This window comes from Monopterus albus, unplaced genomic scaffold (assembly GCF_001952655.1).
Source record: "Monopterus albus unplaced genomic scaffold, M_albus_1.0 scaffold12.1, whole genome shotgun sequence".
In the NCBI taxonomy this organism is placed as follows: Eukaryota; Metazoa; Chordata; class Actinopteri; order Synbranchiformes; family Synbranchidae; genus Monopterus; species Monopterus albus.
Genome location: NW_018127892.1, coordinates 1,161,351 through 1,167,605, shown reverse-complemented (window position 1 = coordinate 1,167,605; position 6,255 = coordinate 1,161,351). Strand labels below are relative to the sequence as shown.

The 6,255-nt window shown below is 39.5% G+C and overlaps 1 long non-coding RNA gene across 1 annotated transcript; it reads right to left on the bottom strand.

Annotated features, from left to right (window-relative positions):
* Nucleotides 1-2,091: 2,091 nt before the first annotated feature.
* On the bottom strand, nt 2,092-4,949 carry LOC109954966 (uncharacterized). Its single transcript, XR_002274202.1, has 3 exons — nt 4,725-4,949; nt 2,291-2,386; nt 2,092-2,187 (listed from the first exon to the last, which is right to left on the bottom strand). It is a non-coding gene; the product is annotated as an uncharacterized LOC109954966 (long non-coding RNA).
* Between the last annotated feature and the right edge of the window lie 1,306 nt (nt 4,950-6,255).

The following is a 6,255-nucleotide window of genomic DNA, read 5'->3' as shown; positions in this document are numbered from 1 at the left end:
TTTCTTTTAGGTGGAACTAATCCAAAATCTAGTTTTTGTTTTTATTTTAAGAAACTCTACTCTAGCCTCATCTTGTGCTTATGTGAAGATCTTATTTTCTTTCCCCTATGGGTAGTGTATAGACTTGCCTGCTCTTGAGATAAGAGTAGGTTCCAAAATAAGATTTTTTTTCTACTTACATTTATAAAAAAAAGATGTTACAATATCAGAAATTTGTCTCAGTGATCAAATTCAATTTATAACAGCTGCACAGTCTCCAAGATAGCTTACAGCGAAATATAATATATAATCCACAAAGGGAATTCCCTGTAGCATCAAACGTCACTGGAGACAGAGAAAAACACAGACAGAAGGGAAAACTGTAGACAAACAGCCGTACAGTTTTAAAGAAAAATGACCAGCACAACTGCCTATGACTCTATAAATCCCAGGTAGCAGGTCTGCGTGTGGTCATCCTGCTGGGAGATACCACATCACTCATCATCTCTTTAAAAAGACATAAGAAGGAAGAAAAATGGATGGTTGGATATACCTTCTACAGAGTCATCAACTTTGCAATAGAGTGCTAAGTGGGAGGGACATTCTGAGCATAGACTCATTTTCATTGGTAGACTGTGGCGGTTGCTGGTGAAAGCTGCTGATCTCGAGGATTGTGCACGGTCAGGTGCAGCAGTCAGTCAAAGCTCTGGCTCCCAGTCAGCAAGCTGGCACGCTGCCCTGAACAGTTCACCCAAAGCCACAAGAGACACCTGCAATTTGTCACCCCTATAAAATAACATTCTCAGTATAAACTGCCATTTAGAGGAAGAGGAGGTCATGTTCCTAAAGGGAATGATGGTTAGCACCATATCTGTGTTTGTTACAAAGCATTTTGTTATCAACCTGCCACACCCACATCTCTCCCAGGTCCTAGCTTGGTGTTTTTTGTAGCAGTTGGCAGAAACTGAGGAAGGTCTAAAAGAAGACATGTAATCTTCGTGGCTGCAAAGCTTTCATGCTAGTCAGTGTAAAGACGAGCAGAAAAAGCCCAAAGGGCAGTGCATCACTTCTTTGTTTGAAGACTGGGTTGGCAGATCGCCAGGACCTGATTTCTCACACCATGCATGCCACAGCACACCTCAGGCTTACAAGAAAGAGTCAGTTGGAACTACTGACAAATGGGTTAAAGTCTTGTATTTTCACTCTGTTCAAGTTGCACATGTTGTTGATCTTTTTCTCATCTGCAACTATGTTATTAAGTCCCATTATGTCTGCTATTTGCATATTTTACAGTGTTTACTATACATTGCATCTGTGCTTATTATTTTTATATCAGTTGATTATTGGAATAGACTGTCTTCAGAAAGCATATAAGAGAATGCATGCATGTATTTATATTGTTCTGGCACCTACAGCACACTGAGTGTGGACTAGTATAGAGATGCACAAGGAGACAGTGGGACAGTAAGGATATAAACTGTGCAAGGAAGGGTGTTGATCCCTGTGGAGAAATCATTGTTGCACTGTAGGAAACAACTTAATACATTTAGCAGCAAATATTTTTTATAGCAGAATCTAAAACTAAATACAAAATAAGAACACAGCATGACAAGTGCACTTGGTGCCTAATGGATTAGACATAACACACAAGGTGAGTGCAGGGTGCATCGTGCATGGCAATGAATGAAGTCACGTCACTGTTTCCTAAGATAAAGCCAATGGGTCTGGTCACATCAGTGTAAATCTGGGATGTTTTTCCCCTTAGTGCCCTTGTTGTCATCATCTCCACAAGTGCCACCTCACACATCTATTGCAAAACATGGGGTAGCATCGAGCAGTAACACTATTCACTAGTGTTTATTAGATTTGACACACATCAGTCAGTAGCTACTTCCCCCAGGGGACCTTTTCCTTCTTCCTTCTTTTACAGCTTATATTTCCTAAACTACTTTGCTCATGGTTTTAGATGTTCTCTACACATCTTTCTCCCGTGTTTGTCTGTGTGTTTATGTAATGGAGACCAGGGCTCCGTTACATTACCATGACACATCAGTGTTGAGTGAAACAGAGCATTGTAAGTTAAATGAATAATTGCACACTGATATTTGTGAGGATATTTTATTGTGATAATTGAACATTTTAAATATTTTCTACTGTTGGGGCTGCAGGTTGTGAACGGGTGTTGCTGAGGGGGACTGGCCATCATACCTGGGTGGAAATCTAAATTAATAGCATTCACAATTCAAGCTTAAAATTTGTGTTTTGACTTCAGCCTACTCTTTTTGCAGTTACTTCCAGTTAGCAGTCTTACATTTATTAGTTGTGCTTTTCCTTGTTTCCCAGGCAGGTTGTGGGGGTATAAGAGAACGACACACCCAAACACCAACTTAAGAGCTGTAGGACCATTCTAATGAGGAAGAGGAGAAGAGGCCGAAGCAGTGTTGATTTTGTAGTTATGTGAAGTACCTGTGTGTTATTGAATTATTTATAGGATTTTGTAAATTTTGTAAATATTTATTCTTTGTATTCTATGTTATGAGGTGTTGGTTTATGTAAATATTTAAGATATTTTATAATATTGGCAGTTGGTATAAAAGGCATTGAGTTGCTTTCTGGTGAGGAATCTTTGTGTTTGTCTCATGTGGACTCAATAAAGACAGCAGCCGTTTTTATTTTACCTCGGTCTCATGGCTCTGTCACTTAAACTTAAAGCCTCCACCAGTCAGCTGATAGTTTGTCTTAGAACATCCAGGTGTGACTCGTCTCTCTTACAGGATTTCCTCCTTGGTGTCTTTGAAATATGCATAATCAACATTTAAACAGCTAACTGCCTGGTTTACACTTGCCATTTGTTTATTTAACACATCACGAACTCCATGCGTCGCAGTATCCAATGTGGTAAGCACGTTTTTGAACCAGAGGACAAATGTCGCTTCAGCTGGAATCTGTTTCAAGCCTGGCAGGTTTATCTGAGGTGACAGTAAATGGAGCAGCTTGACTGCTATGATAACTCTAATATTATTATGAAAACAACACCAACTACAGCTCTGATGTCATTCATGTTTTTTCATAGGTTTATAGTAATCTGAATGAGTAATAAATGATGAAAAGATTTTGATGACTGTGCTCACTGTTTTTAGGTTTAGGTAGTTATTTAGGGTTTTTTGCTTTTAATAAGAAAACTACCACAGAATTTAGCCTTCACAGCAGCACAGTCGTGGGTATTATTAGTCTTCCTTTTAAAAATCTCACAGGTAAAGCGCTCATTGATTTTCACAAACAAATTATAGTTTTATTTACTGCTGGTTTTATTCTTGCCCTTTGTTTGTTAACAATTTTTTATTTCATTTTCAATTATTTGTGTTATATCTGTCAGCCATATTCCATGACAACAATAGTATTTCATACATATTACTGGTCATTTTTAGCATAATCTGGACTGAAAAGAATGATGATTCTTCCCCTCAAACAAAGGCGTAGCTATCATAAATGACACGCAGGTCATGTCTGAGCACTGACACTGTAGAAATCACACCCAGATTACACTTGGTAAGTTTTTTTAAGGCCGATTGTCTTGTTAGGCTCAATATTCTAAAATTTGATAGTTTTTAGTCCAAAGATAAGGGAACTATCTTTAGCTGTGTTAAAGATGGCTTTGAAACAGCATCACATACTGTATGACCTCACTGACACTGCAGTAATAGCAGCACATACATAACTTAGTGTTACAAAAGTCTTTGAAAAAAGCCAGGTGGAGAATCTGTAATATTCTCCCGTAACAATATTATTACGCTGCTGAGTGTATCTAAGATAATAAAGCAGGGCATATGTACTATGCAAATCTCCCTTTGATGAAGAAAGGTGATCAGTACACAGAGAAATGGATACACACAGATGTGCTGTATATATTGTGTGCACAGCTGCAAACACAACTCCAGGCTGAAAATTGCATCAACTGTTGGTTTAGATGTGGCTGACTAAAACAAATAATGACGTTAACATGGCGCTATTACCCTCATTATATCTAATGATACTTCATGAAATTAGCACAAACTGAAATATTAATGGTGCATTATTAGATTTTACACATTGTTTGATAAATCAAATGGAACAGGACGTGGTATTTCTCAGCTATACTACCCTCTTACAGGTCGCTCTGCCACCCACAGCTCTTCCTTTGTTATACTACATTTTTTTAAACTGTGTTATGAAAATACAGTCTGTAAATCAGGCCCTCCTGCCACCTAACAAAGCTTGTAAAAAGCTTTTTTCAAACTGCGAGTAGTCATTTCAAACAGCCAGAGAGCGGCACAAAGAAAGACCAAAAACCAGGGTTAACATCAGTTTGGCTTTCTGAGACGGAAAGTGAGAGGTGCATTAATTAACATCTCTAGCTAACGTATTTGTATTGGTAACATTAGGACCCTATCGTGGTCATCATTTTATCTTTGGACTGAATTCATACTATTTTAATTTTGGAGTAATTTGAGCTTTGTGTAACATCAGTGCTTTGTGCCACATTAACAATAACCATTGCGTTCTAATGGATTGCCAAATGTACTCTTTAGTCAGATAACGCATGCTTCGGACTGGAGGACGCATTTTACACAGTTTATCACAACTAGGCATCTTTAGTTTATGTTATAGCTAAGAAACAGTACATGATGGGAGGGGCAAAGGGCGTTTTGGAGTGGTGATTCATGTGTGTGTGTGTGTGTGTGTGTGTGTGTGTAGAGTAGCCTTACCTCTAGTCAGTGTACTGAAGAAATCTACTTAAAATGGTGCTGACCTTCTGACATGTATTGGTTTAACCCCAGAAGGTACATCATGGTGCTTGTGCAATGGAAAGACTCCTGCAGAACAGCATAAGAAGAGCCAGTAGATGATTGGCAGGCCCCTCTGTGGAGCAGACTGACTGACCCACTGGCTGACAGGCTCCCTGGCCAACTGGTTAGGGGTTTTCCTCATCTGCAGCTGGAAAAGAAGGAGACATAGTGTAGGGGTGAGGAGAGCACAAGTGAGTAAAAGAGAGTGAGAGTAGGAGAGAGACAGACAGAGAACGGTGCCAGCCATTTGCTCTGCTGTTTCCTCGGGTATCGTTGATAAACACATCCAAAAACATGCTGCTTGCTCCACTTGCATCTCTCTTTTTGCCATGTGGACCAAGTCGACACATATAAGACAGTCCAACTCTGTTGGTGCACCTTTTTTTGTACAGTATAACATACTCTAACGGACAGGTCTGGCAAGACCCTTGTGCCAAGTTCATGTGCAGAAACACTTGGTTTGACTTGATTGTTACCTGATATATTTCTATTATTCTGCACATTTACCCATTCATTTTTTATAATTTATTCTAGAGGTCCATTAGAGTTAAAGGTTACAATCACTGCGGCATCAAAAGAGTAAATATCTTTTTTTTAAAATTAGGGCACCCTCAGAAAGGATTTAGAAATATTCCAACTTGTGATCATTGGCATCCCTAATGACAATCTGAAAACATGTTCCTAAAATCCACCTAGAGGGGGAATGAACCGCGAAAATTAACTTTCACAAGTATTCAAGTATGCAATACAGTTAGAAGAATGACTAGTTTATGAATGTGTGCAGGCCTGTCTGCTCTGCTGCACAACAACAGGAACATTGCTGTCAAACAGATGACTCAGTTGTGTATAAATTCATAACATCACTATGCTTCAAAAGAGGTGTTTGCCAGTTGGTCATCATGTGGAAACCCCTCCACCCACACCTTACTGACACTGACACTATGGGGGGACATGTCCGAGAATTTTAAAAACTTTCAAAACCACTGCATTTTTAGCTTTAGTCACTACAGGTTTTTCATCTGCAGTGCATCTGTGGTTGTTTGGAACAGCTACAATTACCTTTGCATTTAGCCATCTATCTGTCTATCTATGTCTGACTTGTCTATTGTGTTGACCTGGAAACAGTGTGTCTGTAACCTGGTGAACTATGTCAATCCATTCATTCCACACACACCCCTTCCCCCTACACCCAGACACCACAGCTGTTCATTATCCCTCCGGGGTCAAAGGGAACATCCTAATGCTCGTCCCACTTGAGATTGGCACCTGTTGCCCAGTCTTAGCCTGGCCTTCATAAAGACAACAGAAAATTCAATAAAGCAGGCTTAAAGCCACGAGGCCCGATTGTGCCTCTGTTCACTGCTTTTGTCTTCTTCCTACTTGTTTTGATGCAGCTGAAGTTGAATCAAACATTTGATGAGTCATTTGGAATACTGAGGAAGTCTAGAGC